This window comes from Ailuropoda melanoleuca, chromosome 9 (assembly GCF_002007445.2).
Source record: "Ailuropoda melanoleuca isolate Jingjing chromosome 9, ASM200744v2, whole genome shotgun sequence".
Classification (NCBI taxonomy): domain Eukaryota; kingdom Metazoa; phylum Chordata; class Mammalia; order Carnivora; family Ursidae; genus Ailuropoda; species Ailuropoda melanoleuca.
Genome location: NC_048226.1, coordinates 79,828,718 through 79,843,508, shown reverse-complemented (window position 1 = coordinate 79,843,508; position 14,791 = coordinate 79,828,718).

The following is a 14,791-nucleotide window of genomic DNA, read 5'->3' as shown; positions in this document are numbered from 1 at the left end:
GGGGAATGGATAAATAAACTGGTACATCCACATAACAAAATATTATTCAAGAATAAAAAGGAATAAACTTCAAGCCATTCAAAGTCAAGTATGAATTTTTGTATTTAAATTCAGTTAGCCAACACATAGTAGATCATTAGTTTTTGATGTAATGTTCAATGATTCACTAGTTGCATCACATCATGTATGAATCTTAAATGTGTATTACTAAGTAAAAAAGCCATTCCATAAAGGCTATGTACTGCATAATTCCAATTATAGGACCTTCTGGAAAAGGTAAAACTATAGAGATTATAAATAGATCAATGGTTGTCAGGGTTCAGCAGGAGGTTGAATATATGAAGCACAGAAAAATTTTAAATTGTTTTTAGGGTATTGGAAGTATTTTGTATGATTCACTATTGGGGGATATGTGGCAGTAGGCATTTGTCAAAACTTATGGCCCTTCATAACATAAGGTGCAAAAGCTGATGTGTGAAATGAAAAAAAAAAAGAGGTCAAGAAATTTCAGGAGGGAATTCAGAGTATGACTAAAGAATCTAATTGTATTTACCAATGTATGTTGCAACCTACCTGAAGAAAGTGCAGAAACTGGTGCTCACCTAAATTATCTTGGAAATGAATATCATCTGTAAGACTAAAGGCAAAATAAGCTATATATAAGCACTACACAAAAGTTAATAAAGTTGACCCAAAGGGTCTGGGTGACAATTCTGGAGTCACTATATATTTACACTTGACCAATTAAGTACATTGATGGATGGAGGGAGCCAGGGTTAGAGTGAGAGGTTACAGACAAGCAACATGGGAACAATAGAATGATCCATGTGGTGATAGTATCGGAGACATAAGTATCCAACTAGTACCAATTAACAAGTAACACAACTCCATGGAGAAATGTGTGAATTAAGGACTTAAGCAGTAAATATATAAGAGGATCCCAGAGAAATGTGTAGTTCCAGATAGTTAAAAAGTGCTGAACAAACAAACAAATGAACCCACAGTTATGATGGGATTATATCAAAGGAACATAGGAGCAAAATGAAAGAGCTTCCAATGACTGAAGATATAACAACTTAAGAAACAAAATAAATAATGTAGCAATGAATTCTAATCAAATTATAAAATAAATATCCATGGGTCCATACTAATATAAATAAATTATTAAGTAAATATATTTGGAGAAGAGTCAAATCTCTCATGCAGAATTATCTCAAATAATTTGTGCAGTTGCTCTCTCATTCATGAGCATATGAGTTTATAATTCCACTTCTTAAATTGGGCTGCACATAGTGATTTTCTTCCATAGTTAAAAATGATAAGGTGGGAAATTAATAACTTTCCAGTGGAGAAACTTGGAAAGCATCATCTCAGCCAGTTGATCAAAGTTAAGATTATCAGCAATAAGCCCCATGTTAATAGTATATATCTGATACGATGTGATGAAAATTATGTTGCCTCTATGAACTTCCACTGAAAAAAAATAAATAAGTCTAATCATGAGAAAACATCAGAAAAAGTCCAAAAGAGGTATATCTACAAATATATGACCAGTCCTCCATAAAACTGTCAAGGTCAAAAAACCTGTCAAAGTCATCAAAAATGAGAAATGTCTGAGAAGGTGTCATAGCCAAGAGGACCCTAAGGAGACATGACAACTAAATGTAATGCAGTATCCTAAGTAAGAATCTGGAACATAACAATGAGATTAGGTAAAAACTAAGGAAATATGAATATATTACAAACTTATTTAGTAATCATTTATCAATGTTATTTCATTAATTGCAATGTACCATACTAATTTAAGATGCTAATATTAGGGAAACGGGGGTGTGGAGAACATGGAGAGTCTATCTCTGTAATTCTTCTGTAAATCTAAAACCATTCTGAAATTTTAAAACAGTAAGTGTTTAAAAAATTGTCAAAGGAAAACCTGTGTGTTAGGTAAGTAAACAATCTAGATCTCAGAGATATTAATTGATTCCATGTAACTCAAGAGTAAGCCATAGCACTAGAAGTTTCATTTAATTTTTGTGATTCTTAATATTTTATTTTTGGTTAAACAAAACAGCATGATAGAGGATTTTTCATGTGAAAAGATACTCTATTTTGAAATATTATTGAGGATCAAGTCTCTACTCTTCCCCAAAAATGTAACATGAAAATAGTAATTGAAATTTGCTTCGATGCTTATGAGGTTACTATCCTCGAAAGAGGGAATGGAAAGATATATCTTGTGGGTTTTTCCCAGGGTGCCCTTTAGCATTCTATAAAAAGATGTCCTTGAAGAAAGATTTTAAAACTTTCAATGACTTTTTCAAAGCAGGATATCTTGAAGTAGCCACTCTGACTGACAGCTGAACACAAATTTTTGACTACTAGAAGAGGAGTCATGTTCACAGTACATAAATATTCACAGAGATGGTATCTTTAAATAAACTTGCAAATAATCTGACAGTAAAATGTATTTTTATGTTACCCAGTGGAATTAAAGTGAAGTTTTTTCCTTTCCATTTTCTTTCAGTGAGTTTTAAAAAAAGTTGTTTCCAATTTCAGCATCTGCTACATTGATGTATATTTTCAAAGAAACTGCTTGGTACTTTTAATTGTTTTTACACTGGTCTTAACCAGGTGATTGCATTCTGATATATTTTTGAGTCACAGTTATTTTTATTTTTATTTGCCCTTTACATCTTACATATTTCTGTAAAATCCAATGCCATTGGTTAAACAGTAATATATAAAAATAATTAATTATGCTACTGTATGTGGAATATTAGTGCATCATTGATATGGTGAGCATCAGACATTATCAACAGTTTTACTCTATTACATTCCTTAAATATACACAGAATCTGAAACAGCTTGTGCCTCTAAATTTAGTTCTTGAGCTTACAAATAAAAGAGGAATTCTACTTCAGGTCAATGCAGAAAAGAGGGATATGATTAACTCTCCTGCTTGAAACTCCTACTGTCTAGGCAAAATATCAAAAATAAACTACCTTTGGTTTTTATATATTAGGTAGTAGGCAAATCAGGAGGCTGAATTTGGTGAAAGAGGAAACAAATGATACTAGTTCTGGATTGGGCATATGGCTTGGAAATTGCTGCCAGGCTGCGGAATGAAGAAAGAGAATCAAAGCGGAGCTCAGAAATCTTACTAGTTCAGGAGATAAATATGAGTCTGGAAAATCCAAGGCATATAGAATTTGTAGGGAAGTACACTGGAAAATAAAATGTTACAGAAAGACAGAGGGAGAGAGAGGCCTCGCTCAAGATTTTAGCTAAGGATTGATCAGTGTCTGAGTGTGAAGAAGCTGTACAAGGCCAGGAAGCTAACCACTCAAGCAGAGCAAAGGAAACAATCCACGTGGTTACATAAAGTGGAGATGATTTCCTGTCTCTATTGTTTGGAGGAAAAAAAAAAAAAACAACAACAACTACAAACCACAGAAGGAAACTGACTCAGTAGTGGCAAAAATAAGTAACAGGCTGATAGCTGCTTGGGTCCTATAAAATGAAACCTAAAAACCAGCCTTGAAGGAAACAAACTGTCTACAAGTAATTTAGTGTATCTCAGAACAAAACTCAAAAAGACTTCTGGAAATACAGAAACATCTAGCAGCCAGTAGGGTAAAATTTAAAAATTCCCAATATCCAATCCCTAATCCAAATTAACCAGGCATTCAAAAAGCAGAGAAACATAAACTGAAGAGAAAAATCAATAGAGTCATACCTAGAATTAGCATTATAGATTTCCTAGACAAAGACATTCGAAGATTTATTGTAATTAAAATTCATATGTTCAATAAGGTAAATGGCAAATTGAGCATATTAGTATTGAAAAAATAAAAAGTCAATAAAATTAATTTTTAGAGATGGGAAGTACACGGTCTAAGTAATATATCCTGCATGAAATAAATAAAAGATTAAAAACTGCAGGAAACAAAAACATGGCAAGATTAGTGAACTTGAAGTTAACCAATAAAAATTATCTAAAATGAAGTAGAAAAGAAGCTGAGAATGAGTAAACAGACTATCAAGGAGCTGTGGGACCACTTTAAACTATCAAATATATGTATAATTTGGATTTCCAAAGGAAATATTTCCAAATAAAAATATTTGAAGAATTAATGGTTGTCATCTTTTCATATTTTATTAAAACCATAAACAAAGGCAGTCACAAAGTCCAAGTATAAGAAACACAAATTGCACCATGTTATATAAGATTAAATTCCTTAAAACCATGTAATTAAACAGAATGTCAAAAGGAAATAGAAGGAAAAGAAATACTTCAGAGAGAAGCAAAGGAAATAATGACTGCAGACTTCTTTTAATATCAAATCAAGACAGAGAATCATGGAACGATGTTTTGATTGCTAAAGAATAACACTTAAACTAGATTACTATAACCAGCAAACATATTTTTTTCTCTTTTAAAAGTAGCATACTGAGCATTACAGAAAGGAGGGGTTGGGGGATGGTGTAATCTGGTGATGGGTATTAAGGACAGCAGGAGTTGTGATGAGCACTGGGTGTTATACAGGACTAATGAATTGTTGAACACTACATCAAAAACTAATGATGTACTATATGTTGCCTAACTGAACATCAAAAAAAAAAAAAAGAAGAATAGGCTCTGACACATACAAAAAAATTAAAAAAAATAAAAGTAGCAAAAAGACTTTTTCAGATATACAATGTTAAAAGAAATAATAAACTGCAGGATGGTACAGTTTATATAAAGTCCTTCAGGTAAAACATGATACAATATGGAAATCTCTATTCAAAATAAATGAATATCACTGGAGACAGTAAATGTGTGTGTAATTATAAAATACTTTTTTACTTAACAGTGGGTTTTTTTTAATGATTGTATTTATTTACTTGACAGAGAGAGAGTGCAAGCAGGGGGAGCAGCAGGCAGAGGGAGAAACAGGCATCCCGCTGAGCAAGGAGCCAGGTGTGGGGCTAGATGTGAGGCTCAATATGGGGTTCATGTGGGGCTCAATCCTGGGACCCTGGGATCATGATCTGAGCCAAAGGCAGATGCTCATCAGACTGAGCCACCCAGTTGCCCCACTTAAAACTGTTTAAGGGTAATTGACTAATGCATAAATAATGGCAATATTTTATACAATTTGTTACATATGTAGAAGTAAAATTTTTGATAGCAATTGCACAAAGGGTAAAAGGCAGTTTAGAATTAAATTGGGAGATTCTTACACTCCACGAGAAGAGGCATAATGTAATTTTAATTTATTTCACATTTAATGTGATGAATTAAAATGCATTTACTAAACCTTAAAGCAAACATTTAAAAAAGAAATTGCGGCTATAGCTAAAATGACAACATAGTTATTAAAAATGATCAACAAAATCCAAAAGAAGATAGAAAAGGAAAAGAATGGAATAGAGGGTAGAATGCTGGTTGCCAGGTGCTGGGGATGGAAGAGAGAGGGAGATGTTGGTCACAGGATGAAAACTTCCAGTTATAAAATGAGTAAGTTCTGGAGACTGAATGTACAGCATGGTGACTATAGTTAATGATACTGTATTATGTAGTTGAAAATTGCTGAGAAAGTGTATCTTCAATGTTCTCAACACACACATAGAAAGATAATTATGTGAAAATATGAAAGTGTTAACTAATCTCATTGTGGTAATCATTTTGCAATATACACATGTATCAAATCATCACATTTTACACCTGAAATTTGTATGATGTTGTATACTAATTACATCTCAAAAAAACAGGAAAAAATAAAATAAAATTGCCTATAAAAGAAGAAAAAGAAAAATGAAAAATCACTAGTTAGACAACTAGGAAACAACATAGCCACAACATAGCACAAGATAGTACATTATATTTAAACACAACTAAATTGATAATACTTGACTTGANCACTAGTTAGACAACTAGGAAACAACATAGCACAAGATAGTACATTATATTTAAACACAACTAAATTGATAATACTTGACTTGAACCACATCATCAACTAACACTATCTAACTGACATTTGTAGAATACTTCACTCAACAACAGCAGAATACACATATTTTTCTCAAATGCATAGAGATTATATAGCAAGAAAGATCGTATTCTGGGTTTAAAGTCAGTCTCAATAAATATCATGATATTTAAATATTTCAAAACAGGTAATGATCAAAATAGAATTAAATCATATTAGCATTAATTTGATTGAATTAAATTAGAAATAAGGAATAGATATTTCCAAAAGATCCCCACATAAATATTAGGAAATTAAATAATACACTTTTAAATAAAACATCAGTCTAAAAGAATACATAACTAAATANACACAGGAAAAAATAAAATAAAATTGCCTATAAAAGAAGAAAAAGAAAAATGAAAAATCACTAGTTAGACAACTAGGAAACAACATAGCACAACATAGCACAAGATAGTACATTATATTTAAACACAACTAAATTGATAATACTTGACTTGACTTGAACCACATCATCAACTAACACTATCTAACTGACATTTGTAGAATACTTCACTCAACAACAGCAGAATACACATATTTTTCTCAAATGCATAGAGATTATATAGCAAGAAAGATCGTATTCTGGGTTTAAAGTCAGTCTCATGATATTTAAATATTTCAAAACAGGTAATGATCAAAATAGAATTAAATCATATTAGCATTAATTTGATTGAATTAAATTAGAAATAAGGAATAGATATTTCCAAAAGATCCCCACATAAATATTAGGAAATTAAATAATACACTTTTAAATAAAACATCAGTCTAAAAGAATACATAACTAAATATAATAAAGTGAACTGAAAGAAAATGGAAACATAGCATATCAAAATTTATGAGATTCATCTAAGTTAGTAATCAGACAAAAAATTTTAGAACCAATAAAAAATCCCTAATAAGAAGAAAGTTCTCAGTCTCCTCATTTTACATGCTAAAAAAAGCTAGAGAAGAAAAGAAAATTCAAAGAAAGCAGAAAAAAAAAGATGAGAAACATCAATAAGATAAAAACAGAAAAACAATAAAATGAATGAAACTAAAAGCTAGCACTCGGAGAAAATTAGCTGTTAATATACTATAATAAAGTGGGTTTATACCAAGAAAGGAAGGTTCTTGAACCAAACTCTATGTCCAGTGTGGGGCTTAAATTCATGACCATGAGATCAAGAGCCACATGCTCTACAGAGTTGGCCAGACACCCCACCTTTTAAGGTCAATGTAAGTCAATATATTTAATAGACTCAAGTGGAAAACACACACACACTCACTCTCTCTTTCTTTCTCTCTCTGATCATCTCAAGGGGTGTAGAATAACAACTGGCAAATCTAATAACCACCCTTGATTAAAAAATCTCAGCAACCTAAAAACAGTTGGGAATTTCCTCAATCTGAGAAACGGCATTTTAAAGCAACATCCCGTTTATGTCAAAGTTAATACTAAACTTAAATATTTCTCCTTTAACAGCAGCAAGTCAAGGTTGTCTGCTCTCCCACTTCTATTCAACATTATAATCATTGTAATAGAGGCTGTAGTTAGTGAAATACACCCCCAAAATAGAGATTAGAAAGGAAGAAGTAAAACTTTATCACAGATAGCATTACAACATATGTGCAAAATCCTATGATTCTACAGAAAAAGAACTAAACTAATAATTTACTTAACTTGGTGGTGGGACACAAAATCAAGCAACAAAATCAATCATATTTTAATATTCCAAGTAAATACTAAGAATTGAAGTAAAACTACCATTACAATAATGATAGAAGTATGATACTCTCAGGAATAAAAATGTCAAAAATATATATATACAAGACCTGAAACTACAAAATATTGCTGACAAAAATTAAAGAGGCAAAATAATTGGAATAAAATAATAAAAGGTAACTACCCACGATGTACAATGACAAATTTCTCAGGTCATTTGTCCGATGACTTTGCATCACAGTGATTATTCAACCTCCCTAGTCTCACCTTCTCTTTCTATGATGAAAGCTTTTTTAATTTTCAGTCATAATGGACTCCTTGCTATTTGTTCAAAATCTAGGCCATGAACAAGACTCCCTCTTGGCCTTTGCTCCCTTTGCCTTTGTTTATTACATTCTTTCTCCATATACCTACATGGATCATTTCCTCACTCCTTTTAGTTCTCTGCTCAAATGTCACCATATGGAGGGATTACTCCCAGATCTCATTAAAATAGCAGCTCCCTACCCTGACATTCAGTATCTACTTCACCCTCTTTTACTTTGGTAAAACCGTTACTTTAATGGTATGGACCATTTATGACCACCATTTATTGTTTCATTGTTTAGCTAGAATGTAAGTCCATGAAGGCAAGAAAAGAAATGTATCTGTCTTAATTCTTAAAATATTTCCAACATCTAGATTGTGCCAAGCATATCCTCAGTGCTTGATAAATATCTGTTGAAATTGTTTGGAAAAAGGAAAATAATAATGGTTATATATTCATATATATTTTCTTCCTAAAACTAAACATCTTAATAAGCAATATTAATTTTCATATTCTTTTAAAATACTTCCATGAGAAATTTTTCAGATAAAAAATAATGAATTAATGACTTGCCTGTAATATACACCAAACAAGCAGAAATTTGATTCCAGAACTCTCTTTCTGAGCTGTCTTAAGTACAACACTGCTCCAGAAGGCAGAGCCAGCAGCCTTAGATCTGCTAACTCTTGTGCAAGAAAAGGTCTTCAACTTACAGATGACCCCAAAAGTTAAGTTCAACAGCCAAGTATGAAGGAAGATAAAGTATAACCTGAGTTTCTCTTAGAGATGCAGATTGTACCATGAGTTTACATGTCTTGTGGAGGAGAAGATTTGATATTTAAGATACAAAGTCTGAAGGAACAATTAATTTTCAATGTGATTCAGCCTGGTTCATTTACATCCCTGTTTTGTTTTCTTTCTTTCTTTAAGTTCCATGAGGACAGTAATGTTGTCTTAGAAATATTGCCAACTACCTAAAAGGACTTGGCAAAACATAGTGGCCAAGAATATAAAAGGTAGGGGAAAAAAAGGTATATTCTAAATTACAGTAATCACTTTCATTTTTATAAGCACTTTATGGTTTATGTGTATATAACATATACATACATTCTATTGTGCATAAAAATTCTACAAAATACATATACCCATTGCTTTTTATCCTTATAAAATCCTATGATGCCAAAAGACACTGCGTTCTTACACTCATTTCCGAACTGAGGGAGAAAACTGCCTCAGTGAGAATGAGCAGTCACCATGGGGTACAACTGGAGAATGGCAAAGCAGGAGAAATTCTTAAACTCTTTATAAAATTCACTTTTCTTCAGCCCATTTGCCTGTGGAATATCTATTTTTAATTTTGAGTGGACTGTTCATTCTTCAAGATCATAAATGGGTGTTGGTTAAATCACTCAGTCTGTGATATTTTGTTATGTAACAATACAGAACTAATATAAGCAGGATCTTAAATGCCAAATTCCCAAGCTCCATGATACAGGTAGGAAACTTATATTTATTCGTAACTCAGAGTGTTGTTGTAAAATACCTAGAACAGTGCTGTCCAAAAGAAATAAAATATAAACTACAAATTCAAGACACAAATGTAATTTTTACTTTTGTAATAATAACATTAAAAATAGTGAAAACAAATGGGAATTATTAATTATAACAATATATTTTATTCAATATAATATATCCAAAATATTATCACCCAAGTACAATTAACATAAAACATTAATGAGTTCTTATACATTCTGTTTTTGTATTGTCCTCAAAATACAATGTGTGCACTGCACTTATGGCAAACTATAGTTTGCACTAGCTACATCTCAAGTGTTCTCTAATAGCCTCAAGTGGCTAGCAGCTGCCATACTGCACACTGTCAATCTAGAACCTAGAAGATTCTCTGTAAAGTTCCTTTTTCTCCCTCCACTCCCTTCCTTTCCATCAACTATAGTAAGCAAGAAGAAAGGACAACTTTACCCATGCCAAGCATGTGTTTTGATTTTTATGAACATAAACTGAAATAAAAGGGAGCTCATTACCATCAGGGTACATTTGGGAGCTATGAGAAAGTTTCAATCACTCACATTAGTGAGCAGTCACACTAGAGAAGAAAGCAGTGTTTGTGTGTGTTTTAAATTACATTTTAAAAAATATAGTAGGATATATGGAAAGGGTTACAGGAATGCCTTAATTTTAATGGTGAGACAGCTATTATTTGGGAATGTTCAATGCTGTTTTTTTCAGAGACTAATTATATGATTCATTTGGTAACAAAAGATTCATAACTGATGGAGTTATGGAATGGAGACCCTAGTAATTTTGACAAAAATGATATGGGAAGTTGAGAAACAATATATTGTTGTCAGTATTATATTATGACCAATGATAAGGGTTTTTTGAAGTCAGATAGAGACAGATGACAGAGAGATAGATGATAGATAGGATGCTGTGTTAACACAAAAGGTTGAATTGTCACGTCAAAACACACATCACAAAGGCATTAAACTTCCCTAAAGACTTAAAGGTTACAAATAAGCACAAGGCATAGAGGACATACTGTTTTCTAGAAGGGCTTAAATCCATCAGGTGAAATTTCCAGCAGAACATCTCTTTTTGTTCCCTTCATTAGACACATTTTGGCTTTTAATAGAATTTATTGAAATATTCAGTTTTATTTTTTGAGAATCTACTATGTAACAGATATTTCACATATGTAGTTTTGAATACTCAAACTTCAAAGTCTAAGAGAAATTTATTAAAATGCTTAAGGCCACTGAGAAAACAGTGATAGAGGATCTGGATCCAGGTCATCTTCAAACAAAAGTTTATTAAATGGAGCAATTTTAGTTTGAGTATTGTTGCATTTCATACACCATTAATTACCCAAAAGAACATCTTTGTGTGTGTGGCCACCTTCCACTCTTCAACCAGCATGCCCCTCAGATAAATAAATCGTAGTTTATCTATAAATAATCTATTTATTCTGAGCAGGAAGATCCTGTGAAATTATTTTATAGATAGAAACCCCCTTTTTCCACTAGCAGATGGCATTAACATGTCTATAAAGAAGTTCATTTAAAGACAACTTATGGAGGTCTGATTAATGTCATTTACTCAGGTAGCCATCCCCCACATAGAGCTGGAATGAGTTACTTGTTAACTTTTCCCTCTTCTCTACTCCTTCATTTTTAGATTTTATAGTCCAATTTTTTGGCAATAGTTAATATATTTTTGGGAGATTTAAATACATGTTTATAAGTTACAGATCTACTGAACAAAAATATGTTTGCACTATTGAAATAAATACCATCCAAAAAGGTTAATAATCTGGAAGCTCTGATTACACATAGTAGATTTTATATAATTTATACAACTTTACCTAATATGATATGAACCTAAATACTGCGTGCTTGTTGATATTCATCCATTAGATACTCTCAGTGACTCATAAGAGGAACATTTTTATTCCAATTCACAGCTGAGGAAAATGAATCTGAGTTATTAAATTGTCCACAGTCTCAAAGACAGTCAATGGCAGAACCGATACCTAAACTGACTTTTATCTCACTCTAGCATTATTTACACTGCACGTGTGCATATGAGAGAGGAAGAGTAGAGTAACGGAGAAGAAAATTTATAAATAATAGGCAAAAATTAATGGGCTTACCAGCGGTAAACAACTGCTGGAAATACCAGATACATCACTGTGTTAGCAAACCGCATACGACTATTAGCTTCTGTAAAACATGTTGTATTTCGTTCACCTCACGGAGAAGTAATTCAAAATGATGCCATCCATTCTCATACTAAATGAATGTTAACATGTGTGTATAACAGAATTGCATAAGAAGAGTCAGAAGTCAGTAGAAGATTTTAATGGCAAGAGAGAAAACCAAAATGGCTCAGGGCGATCTTTTGCTTTACTTATGTATATGATCAAAATAAGATTTTTTTTTGTTAATGAAAGCAGCCAGAGCCTGTGTTCTATTCTTAATGACATGCTTAAGATGTGGGCAATATAATGTTTTGGCTCAAAAATGCCTCACTGATTAAGTTTGATAGCCTTGAAATAGATTTTTATAAGATTTTGTAGTGATAGATAGTGTAAAGAATGAGCCTAAGTGCTGAATAAGGTCTTAGCCATTGGTTAACTGACTCTGTGTAACTAAAGATCTGAAATCTACATGTTGTCCTAATGGTTTGCTAAATTTGATCTATAAAAAGAGACAGAGAGGAAGGAGTATAAAATTATGTAGCTATCAGACCATGAAATAATGTGCATGTTATTGGCTAAAAAGTACTTATTACTTACTCTCTGAAAATTGCTTGAGCATATAGCTGAATATTCCCCAGGTGCCCATCTAATTTATTTTAAAGAAAGTAAATGTGCAGGTGTATTACTGATGGGGACATTTTTACATGAAAAATAAAAAATAATCACACTATAATAATTATAAATTTGTAATAAGTCAGTCACATCAGAAATATGCAGTTGTTAAATATAAAAATATTTTACATTTATAGGACAACCAAAGAGAGATTCTTGTCTCAAGAATATTCAACCAACACAAAATGAATTTATGAGAGTACATGGATTACTTTGGTTATACACTAATGTGATAAACATGGGGACTTTGAAACACGGGGATATGAAAAATCCAGCCAAAATACACCTCCCCAGATACACTGATGTTTATATTTATAAGATTCAAGCATATCTACTTTGACTTAATATATTAAAAATATATAACTTAGAAAGGTCATAGGTAAAATAGTATTCTTAAGTTTTTTATAGGTATTTCCTTTTTTAAAAAGATATTAATTCACATAAGCATTAAGCACAAAAAGTCAGCATAAATTCTAGTACTACATTCTTAAAATTAACGACAGTCTACAATACATGGTAAGAGTTTAAAACAAATAAACACAGTGTTAGAATTATATTTCTATGCTGACTGAGCACCCGGTATTTAAAAACTTATGATGGGACCATGTAAGATCAGAATCCATGTCTGCATTTAATAGCTACATAGTCATAGACAACTTGCTTCACCTTACTCTAGCTCAATGGCTTTATTATTAGGATTGAATAAGCACATGTAAAAGACTTAGAAAACTACTTGGCACATCACCAAGATTTAATACTTATCAGTTGTTATTACTTTTTATGATCTTTCTACATACTGACACAACCTTTCTTACAATTCACACCCCTTCCAGACAGCCATGCTAAATTAAATTGGTCAAATTCAAATACAAAGAGAAGAAAACTAACGGATAATAAATGCCAGACACTCTAAGGGGGAAACCGTATAAATACTGAGTTGCATTTAGTTATTTTAGGAAACTTTTGAGGTGGAATTTTTTATTCTAATTTCTGTATTATTCTAAGATTTAGTAAGTTCAAATGAATTAGTCAAGGCCACAATTAATGCACGTTGGTGACAAAATTTCACCTTCAGGGATAAGAAGAAGGAATGAGGTGATGATAAAAGGATGAGGATTAAAAAGCTTACGAACATTTCTTTATTTATCTTAATATATATAAAGTGAGTAGCTGCACATGGTATATATTCAGTTAGTGCTTTTTTCATTGATCCCATGCCAGTTTCTTTAGGAATTTCTTCCAACACCCTCCACCCATTCATTTACTTCATATTTTCAGCTCTACGCAAGAAATTCCACACATTCATTTAAGGAGCTACCATGTCAGATGTCATGGACACTACAATGGAGTAATAAATAGAAAAAAAGAATGTAGATAGTGGCCCATATTGTCACTTTGGTGTTTTAGAAGATACCATCTTGTGAATACATAGATGTCTCATTGTTATATGGATGACACTCAAATAAATAAAGTGGTGGAGATAAAACTTTGTCACTGGGGAGTAGAGGATGTAAAATTGGTATCTGTATGTTTCAGTTCTAACTCTAGACACAACTTAGAATTATCTAACTTAATTCTGACCCTTGTCTATTTATAGACTGATTGAAATGTTTTGTCTTCAAGGAAAAACAAAATATTCTTTTATTTTAAGACATAGAAGATTATGGTTCAAATAAAATAAGCATAAAGTAGAAAATCAATAATACTCTAGGCACCAAGGGAATGTTTATTCTAACAGAGTAAGTATAACGGAATTAAACAATAGAGGAATCTATTTGCCTACTGGACTCTAATAGCAACTACAATAATAATAACAGTTAACTTTTATTCAGCACTCTTCAGGCTCGGCACTACAATGATTTTCATGTATTATCTTACTAATACTTTTTCTGTTACATAAGAGTAAAATGAGCCTTAGGAAAGTTAAGGTATTTGCATATGATCAACTAGCTATTAAATGATAGCATAGAAGTAACAATGGCATGAGATTGCCTCTATTGGAGAAAGACATTAGAGAGACATAGAATTAACAACACAAGAAACAACAGTTATTGGGGAAGATATGGAAAAAGGGAAACCCTCTTACATTGTTGGTGGGTATGCATACTGATGCAGCCACTCTGGAAAAACAGTATGGAGGTCCCTCAAAAAGTTAAAAATAGAACTACCCTATGATCCAGCAATTGCACTGCCAGGTATTTACTCAAAGAATACAAAAATATGAGTTCAAAGTGTTACATGAACTCTGATGTTTAACAGCATTATCTACAATAGCCAACTTATGGAAAGAGCCCAATGTCCATTGACTGATGAATGGATAAAAATGAGCATTTATATATATAATGTGTGTGTGTGTGTGTGTGTGTGTGTGTGTG